Consider the following 20,325-nt stretch of genomic DNA (forward strand, 5'->3'; position numbering starts at 1 on the left):
CCTATCTGGTACTAAAGCTTGTGATATTCACCATGCTGTTGTCTTGTCCTGGAAGGTCAGCTTCCCTAGGAAGTAGGCACCAAAGCCAGAACCAGAAGGGCATCATGTCAAGATCTAAAGTAAGACCTCTCTCATAGCAGTCTCAGGCTCAGGATGCATTTGGAGAGAAATCCCACACCTGGGCAGCACTAGCCCCCTGAATGGGATAGACTTCCTCCCACAAGCAGACATAAGGGTGGCTTGCCATGTTCCTTGGTTATTTCTCTTTGAGGATGGTTCTGCTCTCTCTGAATCCTTAGTAAAGGTAGCTTTCAAAATAAATTTCAAGTAGTTTCTGTTGAGATAGTGAGTAAAGTTTTTTGTTGTTGTTGTTTATTTGTTTTTATTCATTGAGTTGCTTGGGATTTGCTCTTTCCTAACCTAGATCTAAGAATTAGAAATACTCTGGGGAGGACTGAGAAGCAACAGCCCCCACCAAAACTCAACACACATACACACACCTCACAAAGGGAGCAAAGGAAAAGTTCCTTCTTTTCTCCTGATCCTCAGAGAAGTATTTCTCAAACTCTGTTGAAAAACATTTATTATTACTTTTTAAAATTTTCAACCTGTTGTTGACTGATACTTTTGAAAATATAAATGTAAAATAACAGAACAATAAAATCAAAATAGCATACCCCAAAAAGAAGCCTACCCTTTTTATTGTTGAATTCAAGAAACATGAATTTATTCAATTGCTATACAAGTTTCTAACTGTGCTCATTCTGTCCTTATCTTTTTGAAAAAAAACTTCATGTAACACCTTCTCAGGGGATTTTGTTTCAGAGCATGGCAGGTGAACATGTTTGTGCTTAAAAGATAGGCTGTAGAGCTTGACTTTATGTATATTGCTTATTTCTAAGTCCTGTGAAAGAGGAGCTATGGCAAGTGAAAAAAAGATCCAAGGAAGAGGAAAAGAAATAGGGCCACCCCGGGGATAGGGTATGAGTCTTTCTTCTCTCTCAGCTAACTTTTGTTGATGTTCTTTTAATTTTTTTCCCCTTTCTGTTTCTGCTTCTATTCCTTATTTCCCGGTTGTAATTCTTTTTCTCTTTCCATCCGCCTTTTTCTATATTATTATCCATCCTTTTTTCTCTCTGTTTATTTCCCTTTCGTTTTTTAATTTATATATGAAGCATTTCAAATACAGACAGTGTATCACGAGCAGCAAAGAAGAAACACCCATGACTGAAAATGATTTAAGATCTATGGCATGGCATATATATATATATCACTATGATATAATATGTATATGTATATCATTATGAAAATTTCATTTTTAAAATGTAATAGTTTGTGAATCATACATGATAACACGTGTAGATTGAGTTCTTTTATTGTTTGTGCTACCTAGTATTCCACTATATGGAAATGACACAATTAGGTTATTTGGTTAGCTATCCCTCTTAAATTAAAATAATATGTATTTTAAAAATTTTGCTATGCTAGATGTTACAGATAATATCTTGTGCATGTCTTCACATGACTTTTAGAAGAGTTTTTCTGGCACAGATAGTAAAGAGTAAAGCTGGGTATTTGCAAGATATTTCCTAAATAATTAGCATTATACTTGCTGCTGCTATGACCACTATTTCCTCATTTTATCCAGTCCTTGCTGTTCTCAGTTTCCTTATGTTCTTGGCAATCTAATAGATGAACGGAAGATTTCTTGGAGAAGGAAATGGCAACCCACTCCAGTATTCTTGCCTGGGAAATCCCATGGACAGAGGAGCTTGGTGGGCATGGGGTTGCAAGAGTTGGACACAACTTAGTGACTAAAGCACCACCACCTTTATTTCTTGACAACTGCAGTTAGTGTGATGCAAAAGACCAGTGTATGAAGGGTATGGTGAACCTTTCAGATGGAAAAATTTCCCTTAAAAGCAGAGCAACAGTGGAAGTTAGGAACTTCAGATATTATTTCCATAAGGTGTTACAGAAAGACCAGAGCTAACTTTTTGGCCAACCGAATAAATGGTTCAGCAGTCGAACTAAGTATGAGCTAGATTAAGGAAAAAATGGGAAAGTTGCAGGCACCTCTTGCCATCCCCAGTGGTATTAAATAGGAGGCTTTCTGTTAAAGAGTTAACTTATTTGTTGATGGGTGTTCAGCAAAGAGAAGCTGAGAATTGGTGTTGAGCAGCTATATTTTCCTGGATCAGGGCCTAAAAAGCTGATTCCATCCTGCGGTGATAGCAAGAGAGGTGATACAAGCATTGCCCAATGAATACTGCTCAGGAAATAAATTGGGCATCCAACTGCCCACGGGTGGATGATGCCTTGCTGAGCCTCTCTGTGCTTAATGTATTATATTAGGAAAGTGAATTGAATAGGCATTTTCAAATTGTAAAAATGATCATGTTTTCTGAACTCTTTCTAATGAGCCCTATTAGTAGAAGCATTCCCCACTGTGTTTTGTTTCTCAGGCCTTCAGAATGAGCCAATTACTTCTGAAAATGGAACTGGCAGGAGAAACCCGCCAGTGACAGCACATCAGCACCAGGCCACGCACTTTGCTACTCGAAGCGTGGTCTGCGGACCAGCAACACGGCCCTCACCTGGGAACTTTGAAAAAGGTGCCATCTCATGGCCATGCCAGAGCTTCTTGTTTAGAATCTGTCTTTTTAACAAAATCCTCAAATGAGTCCTATGTACCTAAAACATTGAGAAGCTCTGTTGTAGATATGTATGTGTACATACCCTTGGAGGTCTGGTGCACACACATACACACATACGATTTTGATTTGTGATTCTAGCTTAGATCTTACATTTTTTCTTACAATACAGGTTACTTCCTATCACACTGTGAAGCAACCTGTTCTCAGATCACTTGTTCACCTTTGTAGTGTGGTCATTTCTTCTGGAAAAATTTGGAAGACTGAAAACTTACGGCATCTATATTTACCGATCAGTCCAATAGCGCTACTATGTATCAAGCACTGTTGTTGTGGTTTAGTCTCTAAGTGGTGTCCAACTCTTTGCAACCCCATGGACTGTAGCCCACCAGGCTCCTCTGTCCATGGGATTTCCCAGGCAAGAATACTGGAGTGGGTTGCCATTCCCTTCTCCAGCGGGTCTTCCTGACCCAGGGATCAAACCCTCGTCTCCAGCATCTCCTGCATTAACAGGTGGGTTCTTTACTGCTAACCCACATGGGAAGCATGCATCATGTATAATAAATGTACCTTAATATATGGCTTTGAACGTAACAGTGATATATATACTTGTTTATGTGCATTTATGCACATATGTTCACTTTGGTTTTATTTTGTAAATTCTCTAGGTACCTGGAAAGAATACATAAGAGGAACAGAAATATTTTATTTTGAATAAAATAAAGCTCTGTTAATATATGGACACATTTCTTTAAAGGCTGGAAGCTCCCTTGGAGTCTGCAAATGCCTGTAGAAGTAGAGCTTTTCTCTGCAAAGTAAATTGAAAGTGTTTAATCAAATTACTCCAGGGAGAATCATCAACTAGAATGCAGTGGGAGGTCACCTTATGTCAGGGTTCCAGTTTGCTTGCAAATGCTTATTTTTTGTGTGTATAGTGTTTTGTTTTTTTTTTAAGAGGAGTAGTAAAAAACAATTGATTTTGGAATATCTACGACAATCTTCATTCCCAACTATAAAGAGCCCTGCCAAGTCTGAAAAGGGAAAAAAGGACAGAATCAGAATTAAAGGGGAGGGAGAAGAAATGCATTACTACAGAGAAAAACCTAGAGGAATTACTCTGAGAAAATGTGCAGAAATTTACTTGTTGAGAGAAATGTGTCCTTTAATCTATGAAAGGACAAACGTGTGTAAAATCATATGTGTGTTCTAAGTTCCTTCGGTCATGTCCAGCTCTTTGCAACCTCAGGGACTGTAGCCCCCCAGGCTCCTCTTTCTGTGGGATTCTCGAGACAAGAATACTGGAGTGGATGGCCATGCCCTCCTCCAGGGGACCTTCCTGACCCAGGAATCAGACCTATGTCTTCTATATTGGTAGCTGGTTTCTTTACCACTAGCGCTACCTGGGAACAGAATTACTTGTGCTTATAGACCCTGACCAATTCTGCATATCTGTGGCCTGGCCTGCTCGCGAATATACCTCAACATGAAACAACAGAAATGTAGTTTAGAGGTATAGAATGACAAAGGTGGCAGGATGCTTACACGTATTAGTACTATCAGTTCAGTCACTCAGTCGTGTCCGACTCTTTACCACCCCCTGGACTACAGCATGCCATGCCTCCCTGTCCATCACCAACTCCCATAGTTTACTCAGACTCATGTCTATTGAGTCAGTGATGCCATCCAACCATCTCATCCTCTGTTGTCCCCTTCCCCTGCCTTCAATCTTTCCCTCCAACAGGGTCTTTTCCAATGAGTCAGTTCTTCCCATCAGGTGGCCAACGTATTGGAGTTTCAGTTTCAGTACCAGTCCTTCCAATAAATATTCAGGACTGATTTCCTTTAGGATGGACAGGTTGGATCTCCTTGCAGCCCAAGGGACTCTCAAGAGTCTTCTCCAACACCACAGTTCAAAAGCATCCATTCTTCAATGCTTACATCCATACATGGCTACTGGAAGAACCATAGCCTTGACTAGATGGACCTTTGTTGACAAAGTAATGTCTCTGCTTTTTAATATGCTGTTTAGGTTGGTCATAACTTTTCTTCCAAGGAGTGTCTTTTAATTTCATGGCTGCAGTCAAAATCTGCAGTGATTTTGGAGCCCAGAAAAACAAAGCCTGCCACTGTTTCCACTGTTTCTCCATCTACTTGCCATGAAATGATGGGACTGCATGCCATGATCTTAGTTTTCTGAATGTTGAGCTTTAAGTCAACTTTTTCAGTCTTCTCTTTCACTTTCATCAAGAGGCTCTTTTGTTCTTCACTTTCTGCCATAAGGGTGGTGTCATCTGCATATCTGAGGTTATTGATATTTCTCCTAGCTATCTTGATTCCAGTTGTGATTCCTCCAGCCCAGCATTTCTCATGATGTACTCTGCATATAAGTTAAATAAGCAGAATGACAATATACAACCTTGATGCATTCCTTTTCCTATTTGGAACCAGGCTGTTGTTCCATGTCTAGTTCTAACTGTTGCATCCTGACCTGCATACATATTTCTCAAGAGGCAGGTCAGGTGGTCTGCTATTCCCATTTCTTGAAGAATTTTCCACAGTTTGTGGTGATCCACACAGTTGAAGGCTTTGGCATAGTCAATAAAGCAGAAACAGACATTTTTCTGGAACTTTCTTGCTATTTTGATGATTTAGTTGATGTTGGCAATTTGATCTCTGGTTCCTCTGCCTTTTCTAAAACCAGCTTGAACATCTGGAAGTTCACAGTTCATGTATAGTTGAAGCCTGCCTTGAGGAATTTGGTCATTACTTTGCTAGCATGTGAGATGAGTGTAATTGTGTGATAGTTTGAGCATTCTTTGTCATTGCCTTTCTTTCGGATTGGAATGAAAAGTGACCTTTTCCAGTCCTGTGGCCACTGCTGAGTTTTCCAAATTTGTTGGCATATTGAGTGCAGCACTTTCATAGCATCATCTTTCAGGATTTGAAATAGCTCAACTGGAATTCCATCACCTCCACTAGCTTTGTTCATAGTGATGCGTTCTTAGGTCCACTTGACTTCACATTCCAGGATGTCTGGCTCTAGGTGAGTGATCACACCATCATGATTATCTGGGTTGTGAAGATCTTTTTTGTACAGTTCTTCTGTGTATTCTTGCCACCTCTTCTTAATATCTTCTGCTTCTGTTAGGTCCATACCATTTCTGTCCTTTATTGGGCCCATTTTTGCATGAAATGTTCCCTTCATAGCTCTAATTTTCTTGAAGAGATCTCTAGTCTTTCCCATTCTATTTTTTCCCTCTATTTCTTTGCACTGATCGCTGAGGAAGGCTTTCTTATCTCTCCTGGCTATTCTTTGGAACTCTCCATTCAAATGGGAATATCTTTCCCTTTCTCCTTTGCGTTTGGCTTCTCTTCTTTTCACAGCTATTTGTAAGACCTCCTCAGACAACCATTTTGCCTTTTTGCATTTCTTTTCCATGGGGATGGTCTTGATCCCTATCTCCTGTACAATGTCATAAATCTCTGTCCATAGTTAATCAGGCACTCAGTCTATCATATGTATTCCATTAAATCTATTTCCACTGTTTAATCATAAGGGATTTGATTAGGTCATACTGGAATGGTCTAGTGGTTTTCCCTGCTTTCTTCAATTTAAGTCCAAATTTGGCATTAAGCAGTTCATGATCTGAGCCACAGTCAGCTCCCAGTCTTGTTTTTGCTGACTGTATAGAGCTTGTCCATCTTTGGCTGCAGAGAATATAATCAGTCTGATTTTGGTGTTGACCATCTGGTGATGTCCATGTGTAGAGTCTTGTGTTGTTGGAAGAGGATGTTTGCTATGACCAGTACATTCTCTTGGGAAGACTCTGTTAGCCTTTGCCCTGCCTCATTCTGTACTCCAAGGCCAAGTTTGCCTGTTACTCCAGGTGTTTCTTGACTTCCTACTTTTGCATTCCAGTCCCCCATAATGAAAAGGACATCCTTTTTGGGTGTTAGTTCTAGAAGGTCTTGTAGGTCTTCATAGAACTGTTCAACTTCAGCTTTTTCAGCATTACTGTTTGGGCCAAAGGCTTGGATTACCGTGATATTGAATGGTTTCTCTTGGAAACGAACAGAAATCATTCTCTCATTTTTGAGACTGCATCTAAGTACTGCATTTCGGACTCTTTTGTTGACCATGATGGCTACTCCATTTCTTCTAAGGTATTTTTGCTCACCATAGTAGATATAATGGTCATCTGATTAAGTTCACCCATTCCAGTCCATTTTAGTTTGCAGATTCCTAAAATGTCGACATTCACTTTTGACATCTCCTGTTTGACCACTTCTAATTTGCCTTGATTCATGGACCTAACATTCCAGGTTCCTATGCAACATTGCTCTTTACAGCACTGGACCTTGCTTCTATCACCAGACATATCCACAAGTGTGTGTTGTTTTTGCTTTGGCTCTGTCTCTTCATTCTTTTGGAGTTATTTCTCCACTGATCTCTAGTAGCATATTGGGTACCTACTGACCTGGGGAGTTCATCTTTCAGTGTCCTATCTTTTTGCCTTTTCATACTGTTCATGGGGTTCTCAAGGCAAGAATACTGAAGTGGTTTGCCATTCCCTTTTCAAGTACACATATTAGGTCCTTCTTTTTTCCAGTAGATAAGCTACCTGGGGCCCAGATATAGGTGATCTCACAAAAGAGGCCATCCAGTTGGGGGGGCGGGCACCTAATTCTTTTGGGAAAGGAGGGGAAAACAAAACTATCCTTGGTTTACAGATATAGTCCTTACAGGATCAGAAGGGTGGTTCCAAAAGTCCTTTCACCACTCCCCAAACCTTCCCTGTTCATCTTATGAAGCTTGTAAATACTAAACAAAGGAGAAACAAAGTCATCCTAGGAAGAACTTGCCTATATCTTTGAGATGCAAATATCCTCTCTGGTCTTCCTTGGATCCTATCTCTGCCGTGTTTTTGAAATGCAAATTTTAGAGAGGGTAAAATAACTTAGAAATTGGCTTGTCCAAGGTAATTAGAAATTCCTTTTTCTGCAAATATGGTGTTTGGCCTTCTAGCCAAGTGAGCCTGATTTGTTTCATCTGTGAAAATTGCAATTTTAATCCAACCTCTTTTGTAAACAGATGGGTTTTACTTTTCCATACCTGACTCAGAGGTAGCTCAGATGGTAAAGAGTCTGCCTGCAATGTGGGAGACCCGGGTTTGATCTCTGGGTCAGGAAGATCCCCTGAAGAAGGGAAAGGCAACCCAGTCCAGTATCCTTGCCTGGAGAGTTCCATAGGCAAGGGAGCTTGGTAGGCTACAGTCCATGGGGTTGCAAAGAGTCATGTCTGAGTGGCTAACACTTTTCACTTCACTAAAGATACTTAAGAGTTTAGAGAGAGTTATAAAATGAATCCTCAGCTTTCCAATTTCTTTTAGAAATTGAGAGTCACCTTTATCTCCTTTGTCTCCCTCAGGACTATTTAATCCATTAATAAGTCCTGCCACATGGATGTCTATATATACCTGTGGCTCCAGCTCTCTATACCAACACCACAAGTTCAACCCACCATCCCAGTCTCCTCTCCACCTAAGCTCCTGTCCCTTATTTCCTCAAGCTTGCTGGACTGCTTCTCACCACAGGGCCTTTGCATAAGCTAGTTCCTCTGCCTCCTTGTCTGCAGTTCACATTTTCTTTGCTGGTTCCTGCTTACATTTCATCTTAAATGTCAGTTCTTCGTGGAGGCTAGCACTAGAGCATCTTATTAACTATGTCTTCCCTGTTATTTCTGTCAATGCATGCTTACCATTTATCACTGCATTCATTATAATTTATTGTATATAGTTTTAAGTCTGTTCTACTACAATATATTGTAAGTAATGAAATAATTAGTATGGTACATAATTTACTGTTCCATCACAGGTTTTGGAGGGTGAAAGGGGTAATGTCAGTAATTATGCCAAGGCAGCAGGCTCAAATCAGAACAAACTGGGACATATGGCCAGGATCATATACAGTAAAGATGCTCTAGTGCAGAAGTAGTGTTTGTTCATATGTGATTTTTTCCTAGGCAAGGAGAGGCAGAAGAACTGCAGCAGAGTTTAGTACTTTGCCAGGAAGGAAAAAAGCACTAAGCCTAAGTGCTGCACAGAAATGTTCCAGCTCTATTTTAGGGCTGAAGACTTTCAGGCTGAAGGGCTTTAGGGAAGATAAGATGTTTAAAAATAGATTCCTGCACCCAGTCCCTGTCCCTGCAGAGGTGCAACTATAACCCTGGATGGTTCTTTGCTAAAGAACACTTCCTCCCATGCTCACATTAACATCAGCCCTGCTGATGCAAACTCCACTTCTGTCTGCTTTTGTTCAACACCTGCAAGCCAGCATCCCAAGATTTGTTTTTCTGAGAACCTTTAAAATTTTCCAAAGTAGCTTGTCTAGGCTATCTAAATTATCAACCAGGGTATAAATTATTCTTTTGGTTACTTCTCTTGTTACAATATTATATAGGTTTTGAGTGATCTGATCTTATTTTTATTTTTCCTATAAGCTGCAGTTTTTGTCTCCATGTATTCCATTGACTTTCAATGGAATATTTCTGACCACAACTCCTTGCATAAAATGTATTTTCTACCATGGCCCATTACACGTGTGTGTGTGTGTTTATGTGTGTGTGTGTGCATACATACATATATACATACATACATATATGGCTTTTCAGGTAATATTAGTGGTAAAGAACCCACCTGCCAATGCAGGAGATGTAAGAGATAAGGGTTCCATCCCTAGTCAGGAAGAACCCCTGGAATAGGAAATGGCAACCCACTCCGATATTCTTGCCTGGAAAATTCCACAGACAGAGGAACCTGGCAGGCTACAGTCCATGGGGTCGCCAAAGAGTTGGCCTTGAATGACTGCATATGCATACACACACACACACACACACACACACATGTTCTATGTGTCATATATAAGCATTTACATATACTTATTTATACATATATAAACATATATTTTATATAAACATACACACATACAGGCAAATATACACACATATAAGCAGAAATGATTTTACCCCCAAATTTGCCTTTATTAAGTATAAAGAGGTTGCAAGGGAAGAGGGGATGAGCTTTTATGAGTTTGAAGTCATGGAGGGAGGGATGCATGCATGCTAAGTTGCTTATCGTGTCTGACTCTTTGTGACCCTATGGACTGTAGCCTGCCAGGCTCCTCTGTCCATGGAATTTCCCAGGCAAGAATACTGGAGTGGGTTTCCAACCCCTCCTCCAGGGACTCTCTCTGACCCACGGGTTGAAACCTGCAGGCAGATTCTTTACCCCTGAGCTACCGTGGAGACCCTGTGGAGGCATATCCAAACAGAAGTGTCTAGCGGACAATCGATGAAGGATTTGAGTTGGGATGATTTGGGTTACAGTCCAAGTTGTAAGAATCGATGGGATCTCAGTGGGTGAAAGCAGAGCAAGGGAAGAGCAGAGATATGACAGGTGAAACTTGGGGAGTATTTATGACTAGGGATAGAGGTAGAATTAGAAGCCAGCAAAGGAACTAATAGGCATTACTGAGAGGTAGAAGTGAGGAGGATAAGATATCCTATAAGAAAGCAATTTAGAGACAAGGAGATAGCAGTATTGAGTGTTTGTTTATTCAAAACTTATTGAGCACATAAACTCCATGAAAGCAGGGTATTTGTTTTTTCCCTGTTTAATCACTAAAAGAGAATGTCCAGCACATGGTAGAAACTGTCTCTGTCTCTTCACATCTGTCTGTTTCTCTTTCTGCACACAAACACACAATTTTGTTTGTTTGGTTTTCTAAGAGTAAAATGACTGCCCCTTGGAATTTGGGACAGGACTAAATACTGAGGAAGTAGATGACTAAGGCATGTCACTGCCTGTAAGTCTTCTTGGCCAAGTGGAAATGCAAATGTGAAGAAAGTGTCCAGTTTATTAAACTATAGTCTTTTCACTCCAAATTCATACTTCTGATGTGTCAGGGTGGCCGACTGGTCTAAGGCATCAGACTCAAGCTTCTGTTACCCAAATTGATGCTTCTGCACTCAGCTTTGTGATACTGGGGCTGAAAGTTTGCAAGCTACACTTCTGCCTTTCTCCTGACTCCCTGATAGATTCTGACTGTTGGGGGTGCTAGAGGACAAGAAGGGACTTATTCCCTTTTTTTGTCCCCTCCTCGGTGGCTTCCAATGGGCTTCATGTCTGCTCCCTGTTCCTGAAACGTGCTCCTGTCAGCATCACCCCAGCCTTCTTAAGCTCAGCAGTGGGTATGTCCATTCCCACAGCAGCACTTGAATCTAGTTCATGCTTGTTTTTAACACATGCAGATTCTGCCTCATTTTGCATTTCTCAGAAGCATCAGCTTTAGCCCATGTTCCACCCACAGAGAGGTGAGTCCCAGTCCCCTGGGGTTAAAGCTCTGAGCTCAGAGAAATCAGAGCAAACTGAGATGAGCCTCTTCCTTTGGTTCCTCCTCGAGAGTCCTCTGCTCCAAGCCTCTGTTTTTTATTGCTTTTGACCTCCTTCGTTTGTTTCTTCACTTCTAGGTGTGAGAGTTTTTTCCTCTAGGTGTTATCTCTATGATATTTTGGTGTTCTTTGTTTGTCTTCTCAGTTATCTACTAAACAACAGCATCTTTGTTTATAATTCTTTGTCTTAAACAATCTCTTTTAATATAATTGTGGTGATTCTGTACCTTAACTGGACTTTAAGACAGAAATTGATAACAGTGTGGTCCTAGGAAGTGGACACTAATAGGTGGGTCAGAAGAAGGATTTCTGGAGAGGCAGAGTATGATGTTCCAAAGTCAAGTGTGACATTTATACAAGGGGAAGGGTTTGAATTTCTGAGTGCATCTCTTTAATTTATGTGTCTGCAAAGGCAGTATTAATGTTCAGCAGTATAGTGGATATACTGGAGAGCACATTAATCCTAAAACAATCAAAGTGGCATGATTTTATTATTAGCAATAAGTAATACCTATCAGGTAATTGTTGACTAATGATACAATTTCCACTGCCTAAGTAGAATCTAATTGTTGAGTTTAATTAGAATGTAACAATTATTGTTTATATAACATTATTTATATTACTATCTATTTTCAGTATCATTATTTGCAGAATCATTAATTTAGAGTAGGAATTATATAGTTATTTACACAACTGAGCTGTGTGTGTGACATGAAATGATCTGACATACATAGTGATTAGTGATCGCCCTAGGAAAAGGAAAGGACAGTTTATCTAACTAAATATTCAATCTTTCAAATCTCTGTACTTATTAATTTCCCCTATGAGTGTTTCTGCATCTTCTTAATTATATATAAAGGGAATGCATTTTTTATTGTGTGGATTTTCAGCTATGCATCAATTTTTTACAGTATCTGTCCATGGCAGTCTATTCTGGCTTTTACTACAGATGCCCAGCAAACATGATTGGTATCTGTTTAGCTGCTTTTGTACTTTGTCTATGATAAAGAAAATAGTAATATTCCCCTGGTAGATTATAGAGTTAAGTACTATAGCAAGAATATTTTAATCAGAGTTCTCTGTCATGTCTTGCTTCTACTCATGAATGATTTGGCATTAAAAGAACTTGGGCATGTAATCTGACCTGAAATTCTCAGTATTTTTGTTATTTCTTGATGTAAATATTAACATTACTTCATGAGTTTCTTTTAGGATTCATTCAGAAGATACAGGTCAATATGATTGCAAAACCTGACCTGGAATACATGCTCGATTACTATGGGATAATGTTATATTGTTATGGCTCTAAAATCCTAAAGAGTTTATTTTCTTATACTATCCAAGGTCAACCATTAACTAAAGGCTTAGTTCATACAACACAGAACCACTGCATTTTTTCACGTTTATTCATAAATTCAATCTGATTCTTAACACTGAAGAAACTAAAAATGCACTGAGATTAATGTACTTAAAGAGATGATGAGAGGAATAGTTTATGTGCTTTAAGACATTAGAGGAAGGATTAATTCTGCAGAGATGATCAAGAAATTTTTGATGTAAGAAATAGCATGCAAGTTGGATCTGGAAGGATGGTTAGAATTGCATTAGATAATTGGGATAAATCACACAGAATTATGTGATAAAAGCACATATACAAGAAGTATAGAAGTTGCTCTTTTGTAATTTGAAGGTCACAGTGAGATATGGTACAAGATCTTGGACACCTTTTCCTGGAGTCTTGTATATTCTGGGTTATTGTGTATCTGTTAAAAATCCAACCAAGCAGGATGGTGATCATGTGGACTCCTTCTGAAACAAGCATAGAAGGATCAAAATTTAACATCAACTTCTATCTCAATCTTTCTAACATTTCATTCTACAGTAATACTTTTTAAATAACTGTTTCACCTGAGCAGCTCCAATGGATTAATAGGATCTAGATGTAAAGCTTTGTTGAGGTGGGTTCTGGGGAAAAATAGGAAAGAATATCAAAATTTATGAACAAGCTAGCTCCACTAGAATCGATGGATTCCATTTTTCTAGTCACTAATCAGTGGCATGATATTCGTGAAATTGTTTTTCCCAAATGTCTACATCATAAAGATCTGAGACAAGTTGTGCCCACTGTGCTCTATCTGATTTCTGACCCACAAAATCATGAGTAAATAAAACTAAGTCAGCATGTTTTGAGAATAGTAGGTTATACAACAACATATAACTGACATAGAAATTGGAACCTACTACACAGGTCCTGCAGTAACAACAATCTAAAACCTGTGGTGCTGGTTTATGACTGGGTAGCACATAGAAGACTGAAAGGCCCCTGGGAGCTGTTGGTGGAAACCAATAGGCAGCATAGTTATTGCTATAGGAATTAAAAGAAAGAGGACTAGGATTGAGGTCATGTACTGGAAGCACAATTAGTAAATCAGAATCAGCTGAAAGTGTCAATAACTTAGCAGTCTATAATAATGTCTGAGTAAAATATAACAGGAGAGAAATGAGCTAAATTTCAAGCATTATCTAGAGGAAATGGAGAAGAACCAGAACTTGGTGTGTTTTAAAATAAAACTTTCTCATCCTCAATTGTGTCCAGCAAAAGACTCTAAAATTAAAATGGATTATGCATATATCAAATACAAAGCATTGCCCATAGAAATGCATCCTTGGGGTAAAGATTACATCAGTGTTACAGTTATAAATCTCTTGGTTGAAAGCTCAGAAAGTTTTAAAGCTTCTCCTAGCTGGGCAAAAGAGCGTTTGAGAATCTCAAAGGTGTACTTTATAGACACTCTGAAAATAGCACTTCTGATAGTCTTAAGAACATTTTCTCCCAGCACCCTGACTCAGTGCCCAAAGTAGAAACAAGGGTAAGCATCAAGAGAGTGTAGGTGAAACTTTTCTCTAATGGAGTGTATTGTAATTTAATACATAGAAAAAGAAATTTTTAATAAATTACATGAGTTTGGACTTTAAAAAACCTAAATAAACAGAAACCATTCAAATTAAAAGAGTTTGTTTGCCTGCAACTTTTTTGAGATATAGTTGATTTGCTGTATTGTATTAGTTTGATAGTTATTCAACATTTTTATAGATTATGCTCCCTTTAAAGTTATTACAGAATAATGGCTACATTCTCTATGCTGTGCAATAGATCACTGTTGCTTATCTATTTTATACATAATTATATCTCTCAATCCCACACCCCTATCCTGTCCTTTCCTCTTCCCACTGTTATCCTCTTGCTTTCTATATCTGCAAGTCTGCTACTGTTTTGATATATACATTAGTTTTATAGTTTAGATTCCACATATAAGTGATTACATACTGTACTTGTCTGACTTGTTTCACTAAGCATAATACTTTCTAGGTCCATCCGTGTTGCAAATGGCAAAATGTTGTTCTTTTATATATTCAGTAATATGTCATTATATTTTTGCATCTTCTTTATCCAGTTCATCTGTTGATGGACAGTTGGGTCAGTTCCATATCTTGGCTATTATATATAGTGCTGCTATGAACATTGATGTGCATGTAATTTTTGAATTATTGTTTTTATGTATTTCTTTAATTTTGGATATATACCGAGGAGTGTTAGATAATATAGCAGTTCTACTTTTAGCGTTTTGAGGAGCTTCTGTATTACTTTCTATAGAGGTTACACCAGTTTACATTCCAACTAACAGTGCAAGAGGGTTCCCTTTTCTCCACATCCTTGTCAACTTTTATTATTTGTAGATTTTGATGATAGCCATTCTGACTTGTGTGAGGTGAGCTTGCATTGTGGGTTTCCTAAAATATAATTTTAATTTTACATTGGAGTGCAGTTGATTTACAGTGTTATGTTAGTTTCAGGTATACAGCAAGTGATTCAGTTATACATATATCAATACATATATCCATTTTTTTTTCAGATTCTTTTCCCATAGAGTTTATTATAGAATATAGAATCGCATTATGGTTTTGATTTTCATTTCTCTAAGGATTAGTGATGTTGAGCATCTCTTCATGCACCTGATAGCCCTTTGTATGTCTGTTCTGGAAAAATTTCTATTCAGGAATCAACCTGTCTGACTTCTGCCCATTTTTAAATCAGATTGTTCTTTTGGTGTTGAGTTGTAATGAGCAATTTTTGCATGCTGTGTATTAACCCCTTCTCATATTATTTGCAAATATCCTTCCATTCAGTAGGTTATCTTTTTGTTTCATTGATGGTTTCCTTTACTACTGTACAAAAACTTTTAAGTTTAACTAAGTCTCACTTGTTTTTGCTTTTATTTCTTTTGCATTATGAGACAGATCCAAAAAATATTTCTGTGATTTATGTCAAAGAGTGTTCTGCTTAGGTTCTGTTCTTTGAGTTTTCTGGTTTCCGGTCTTACATTTAGGGCTCTAATCTATTTTGAATATTTTTGTATATGGTATGAGGAGATATTCTAGTCTCATTCTTCTCTATGCAGCTTCCAATTCCCCAGCACTGCTCATTGAAGAAACTGTCTTTTGCGCATTGTCTGTTCTTGCCTCCTTTGTTGTAGGTTAATTGCCCACAGGTGTATGAGTGGCCTGCAGGAGAAAACAGACTGAGAAAACAACTCAAATACTGACATTGGCCATCCTTTGTGATATGATGGATAATTAATTCAATTTAAAAAAAAGTAAGGTCACTCAAATTTTTATCTCATATTGTGTCCATTTTAATAAGTCCTCTTTTTCTCAACTTCATTTTTTTAATAGTTGTGAATTCATCACCATAAAGTCATTTCAAAAATAATTTTTATGATCTTTTTGCTGTGTATAATCTTCAGTTACATGACCTTTTTAATTTCTAATATTAGACAACTTGTTTTTTCTTGTTATTGTTGTTCTTCATTAGGATTTCTAAAACTTACTTATTTTCAAAAACCTAAGATTTGTGGGAAGGAAGGTGGGAGGGGGTTCAGGGTGGGGAACACGTGTACACCCATGGCTGATTCATGTCAATGTATGGCAAAACCACTACAATATCGTAAAGTAATTAGCCTCCAATTAAAATAAATAAATTAATTAAAAAACCTAAGCTTTGATGTAGTGATTTCTCAAATGTCTGTATGTTTTATATTTTAATGAGTTTCTGTTCTTATCTTTATTGTATCCATATACCTACCTTTAATTTGTTCTTATTTTCTAGCTAATTAAATTGAAAACAGGTAACTGATGCTAAATTACTTTTCAAATTCATACATATAAAAGTGTAATTGTCCAACTAAGTGCTGCTTTATCTATATTCTCAAAATTTTGGCATGTTGAATTTTTATTATCATTACCCAAAAGGTTTTCCAACTTCCCTTACTTATTTTTTATTGATTCTTTGGCTATTTAGAGATGTTTTATTTAAATTCCAAGTGTTTGGGGCTTTTAAAAATTCTTATCTTACTTATTTTTAATTTAATATATTGCATCTAGAAAAAAGTACTATGTAATATTTCTATTTTTTGAATTGATTTACACTGACTTTATGACTTGGCGTTTGGTCTAGCTGGTGTTGCTCATGTTCCCTTGAGAATGATATACATTAAATTTCCATTTCACTCATGGAGAAGCAGTTCTATGAGAATTGTTTATCTACCATAAACAGCTAGAACACAAGAAAAGCTGTATGAAGCAACGGACAACAGGAGGTACAACACTGTGAGTCCTGAGAGAAGGGAAGCAGGAGGTGAGCCTACGCCTCACCAAACCGCCAGCAGTTTGCAGGCTGTGGGACAGGGAGGGGGCTCAAACGGAGTCAGTAGTCTCATTTAATTAAAGAGACAGATAAGAGTGTGAGGCAACTGAGGTGTCTAGAATTTGAAAGCCAGAATATTCCTAAGAGGAAGTTCTAGAGATCAATTCAAGAGCCTTTTTGAACCATTCCCAATAGCAAGATCAGAGGAACTTTGTCATTACATGGGGTATTGATTAGTATATTCATTTCCTTAGACTGCTGTAACAAATACCACAAACTACATGGTTTAGAACAACAGAAATTTACTGTCCCAGAGTTCTGGAGCATCGAATTAAAAAATCAAGGTGTCAGCAGGGGCACAATGCTCTCTGAAACCTCTAGAAGAGAATCTTTACTTACCTCTTCTACCTTCTGGGATTTGATGACAACCTTTGGCATTCCTGTCTTATGGATGCATCACTCCAATCTCAGCCTGTGTTGTCGCATGGCAGTCTTGCTGAGTTTTTCTTCTCCTCTTTTTATAAGTCACCAGACATAATGGATTAAGGGCTGACTCCAGTATGACCTCATCTTCACTAACTATATATTCAATAGCTCTGTTTCCAAATGAGATCACATTCAGAGGTGTTGGGGATTAGGACCTTAGCATCTTCTTTTGGGGGGACACAATTCGATCCATAACAAATAGCTTCCTGAGAATCATCATTCCCTAGAAATGAGTCCAAGAATAAAAGATTATTTATGCCAGCCACAACAAAGTATAAAAACAAATCTCAAATAATAAAGTGATTTACAAATTACTTAGTTGAGAGCCAAAAAAGTCCAATACTTTTAATGAAACAGAATAAAATCAGTAGCCAAACACATAAAATTTACAATATCCAGCATCTAATCAAATCTTACATGCTGTGCAAACAGGCAGGAAGACTACCCATATCTAGGAAAATAAAAGCAATCAATAGACGCATACTCTTAATTGATACCATGTAATTAGAAGACAGAGTTCTTAGAGAATTTATTATAAATATGTCCACAGATATAAAGGCAAATGTGAGCATAATGAGGAGAAAAAAACACACAAATTTAAATTTTAGAAGTGAAAAATAAGTATCTGTGATAAGAAATATACTAGATGAAGTTATTAGTACATTAGACTATATAGATGAAACATTCAATGCAGTTGTAGATATATCACTATTAACTATTCTGTAGATATATCAATATTAACTATCCAAACTGAGGTACAAAATGTTTTAAGAGTCTAAAAAATAATAGCAGCAGTGTACTGTGAGCTATCACATAGATCACATGATCTATCATAAATGAAGTTAGAGTTCTAAAAAGATGGTTTGAGGAGTAGAGTAAAAAATATGTTGGAAGAAATAACAGCTAACATTTTCCCCAAATTTGATGAAAACTAAATACTCACATGTTAAGGATGCACACTGAACCTCAAGTTGAAAACAAAGAAATACTAAAACATTCCAAATGCTGAAAACCAGTGATAAACAGCATAATGTAAGATGTCCAAGAAAAAGGACACATCATGTATAGAGGAATAAATATAAGACTAATTATGGATTTCTAATCTAAATCTGTGAAGCCAAGAGGAAATTGGAATGGCATTTTAAAGTGTTGAATGAAAAAAAAAGTCATTTCAAAATCCTTTAACCCAATTGAAGACTTTTAAAAACATGTAGATGCTAGGTAAATTCATTGTCATAAGATTTACAATATAAGCAACACTAAAGAAAATTATTTAAGCCGCAGGAAAATAAGCAAGATGAAAATTTGGACCCACACAAGAAATGAAGTGTTTCCAAAATAAGAAATATGTGGGTAAACACAAAATACATTTCTTCTTACCTTTAACTTATTTAAATCATAATAACATATTTAGAGAAATGTTCTTAAATAATTTATTGTGGTGTTTATAACATTAAACTATATAAATTAAAATACATGACAGCAATAGCATAAGGATGGGAAGGAAGAAATGGAAGTATAAATACATTTCTCATTTTTAACCTTTTAAATCATAAAAACATATTTAGAGAAATGTTTTTAAATAATTTATTATGGTGTTTATAATATCAGATTATATAAATTAAAATACATAACAACAATAGCACAAGGATGGAAGAGAAGAATGGAAGTATACTGTTGTAAGGTTTTAATGATAACCATGAAGATACATGATAATATTGCCTACAAAATGGCAGAGTGGAAGGATGTGTGCTCATCTTCTCCTGCAAGAACTGCAAAATTACAATATGCTGCTGAACAACCAGCAACAGGAGAATGTTCAGTTCCGTTCATTTCAGTCACTTAGTCATGTCCAACTCTTTGCAACCCCATGGACTGCAGCATGCCAGGCTTCCCTGTCCATCACCAGCTCCCGGAGCCTACTCAAACTCATGTCCATAGAGTCATTGATGCCATCCAACCATCTCACCCTCTGTTGTCCCCTTCTCCTCCTGCCTTCAATCTTTCCCAGCATCAAGGTCTTTTCCAATGAGTCACTTCTTTGTATCAGGTGGCCAAAGTATTGGAGTTTCAGCTTCAACATCAGTCCTTCTAATGAATATTCAGGACTGATTTCCTTTAGGATGGACTTGTTGGATCTCCTTGCAGTCCAAGGGACTCTCAAGGGTCTTCTCCAACACCACAGTTCAAAAGCATTAATTCTTCGGCACTCAACTTTCTTTATAGTCCAACTGTCACATCCATACATGACTACTGGAAAAACCATAGCTTTGACTAGATGGACCTTTGTTAGTAAAGTAATGTTGGATCCCATCAAAAAAAGATACCCCACATCCAAGGGCAAAGGAGAAACCCCAGCAAGATGGTAGGAGGAGCGAAACTGCATTTATTTATTTATTTTTTTTCATACTATAGTTTATTTTTTTTTATTTTTATTTTATTAGTTGGAGGCTAATTACTTCACATTTCAGTGGGTTTTGTCATACATTGATATGAATCAGCCATAGATTTACACTTATTCCCCATCCCGATCCCCCCCTCCCACCTCCCTCTCCACCCGATTCCTCTGGGTCTTCCCAGTGCACCAGGCCCGAGCACTTGTCTCATGCATCCCACCTGGGCTGGTGATCTGTTTCACCATAGATAATATACATGCTGTTCTTTTGAAATATCCCACCCTCACATTCTCCCACAGAGTTCAAAAGTCTGTTCTGTATTTCTGTGTCTCTTTTTCTGTTTTGCATATAGGGTTATCGTTACCATCTTTCTAAATTCCATATATATGTGTTAGTATGCTGTAATGTTCTTTATCTTTCTGGCTTACTTCACTCTGTATAAGGGGCTCCAGCGAAACTGCATTTAGAATCAAATCCTATGCTAGCCAGAGATGCTCTGAGGGCTCAAACAAAATACTGTGCAAACCAGGAGACCCCACAGAGACTGAGCCAGACCTGCCTTTGAGTATTTGAGTTTCTCCTGCGGAGGTACAGGTCAGCAGTGGCCTGCTGCAGGGGCAGGGGCTCTGGGTTCAG

The sequence above is a fragment of the Cervus canadensis genome, chromosome 22, assembly GCF_019320065.1.
Source record: "Cervus canadensis isolate Bull #8, Minnesota chromosome 22, ASM1932006v1, whole genome shotgun sequence".
Taxonomy (NCBI): domain Eukaryota; kingdom Metazoa; phylum Chordata; class Mammalia; order Artiodactyla; family Cervidae; genus Cervus; species Cervus canadensis.